The sequence below is a fragment of the Sinocyclocheilus rhinocerous genome, unplaced genomic scaffold, assembly GCF_001515625.1.
Source record: "Sinocyclocheilus rhinocerous isolate Xijiao unplaced genomic scaffold, SAMN03320098_v1.1 scaffold1534, whole genome shotgun sequence".
Taxonomy (NCBI): Eukaryota; Metazoa; Chordata; class Actinopteri; order Cypriniformes; family Cyprinidae; genus Sinocyclocheilus; species Sinocyclocheilus rhinocerous.
In genome coordinates, this window is record NW_015638992.1 from 763349 (window position 1) to 765365 (window position 2017).

The window sequence follows — 2017 nt, forward strand, 5'->3', positions numbered from 1 at the left end:
AATAAATAAACATTAACTGAAATAAAATAAAATAAAATGTAAAATTTCTCAAGACAACATTACTCATTTTTGTTTTAAGCTGAAGTACTCAAATATCAAAAAGTAATATTAATAAAATAATAATAAATATTAATAATAATTAATAATAAAATAATAATAATAAATTAATTAATACCATAAAGAAATGGTAAAAAAAGACAAAAACAAACAATTAAATTACTACATTTGCTTTTACTGCAATTAAATGTAAAAAAAATTATATATATAAATATAAAATCTAATTATTATCTAAATCTAAATATTAACAAAAACTATTGTATATCATCGGCTCATATAACATATACTATCGTTAATCATAAAGACGATAGAATAAGCATATGCTGCCTTCAAGTCTCTGCATTAATGACTGAGTGCATTTGATCAGTAACACCAGGTCATAATTACAAGTGAGAAACGCTTCTGTTCTCGAGTGCTGTGTTTTAAGGGATAGCACATAAACTGGGACTAACACACAACAAATTAAATGCAAACATATATATCAACAGATGACATGATTAACACACACAGCCCTTATTTACAACAGAAAAAAACATCACATTTTTCAAAGCCCCTGCATGAGAGGATGGTGAGTGATCGTAATTCATGACGATAAATTAACAGCAGTGATTGTGAGCGGAGTGAGAAGAAACCAAAAGAATCACTGAGACAATGATGGGAATTAAGTGGTTCAAGTGAACGAACTGCTCTGGGCTAGATCTACCGTTTCATTTAGTTGCATCAGACGAATCAATGCTGTTGCTGTATCTGGTCTAATAACCTGGTGTAAAATAACTGGCAGTGCTATTTGATGACATCTGGCTCACTTCCATGTAGTTTTATTACATTAGAGATTTAATGCATTTTATTCAATTAAATAAAGATACACAAACTAGGGAGAATTGCTCTTTATAGTGAAGTATGCCGTAGGCTTTCCTTTCCCTCTGAAAACAGGCTCTGTTTCAAAATCTAGTGAGCAGCCTTTCTGTCTTCATAGTCAGCATCATAAATGTCATATTGCATAAGGAATTTAAAACACTCTACATAGACATCAAGCTAATAAATCAATACACATATTGTGTAAAATAGTCCATTTTAATTTATTTTTAACAATTTATAATTGGTAATTCTATAATAATTGGAAATAAAATATTTATTTAATGTATAATTAATAACTATTTAATGCACTTATTTAATCTAAAAATGTATTTAATTTGATAAATATATTTAATGCATTATAGGATTGCATTTGCCATAATATATCCAAAAAGGCATTTTAAAACTAGCATAACCAGGTTTCACCTCCAGAATGTGTCTATGATGCCTAAACAATGAATTCTAGGTTTTGAAACAGATCCAGAGACATAGTAGTAGTTTTTGTGGGAGATTTGTCTGACAGAGAAACTCAATATTCACACACTGTTACCTTTGTGCTCAAACACCAGTGCACTCACATTCATTTCAAATCTAATAAAACTTTTATTTCGAAATCTGGAGCCATATTCATAAATGTTTCAGGCTTAGATGCAACCCTTGTGGTTCAGGTTTTAAAACCTGGTACCTCTGAAGGTCATTCGTGTTTCACGACGGAAATGTCATTAAACCAGTGTGTGAATATTTCCTCAGTTTTGATCTGAACTGCACATTTTCACAAGGAAAGGCACTCCAGCTCTCTAGCTTTCCACACACCACCGAAACAGCTCTTACTGGCCTGTTTTAATGTTAAAAGAGGATCACAGCCTTAGTTATGTCCGGATATCAGCCGTGGCTTTTTTTTTTTTTCATGTAATATGGTTATATTTTAAATAGGAAAACTATAATTGTAAAATGTAAATTTATTAGCATTATTATTTATATAAAATATTACTTTAAAATATTAATTACATTATTATTAATTACATAAGATTTGATTTTATAAAATAAATAAATAATTATATTATAGAATATTGAATCAATAATATAAAGGAAATGTTATGAAATA

The 2017-nt window shown here is 29.0% G+C and overlaps 1 protein-coding gene across 6 annotated transcripts in view; it reads right to left on the reverse strand.

Annotated features, from left to right (window-relative positions):
* mtcl1 (microtubule crosslinking factor 1) overlaps window positions 1-2017 on the reverse strand; it is a 67797-nt gene that overhangs the window by 25972 nt on the left and 39808 nt on the right. The window lies entirely within an intron of this gene.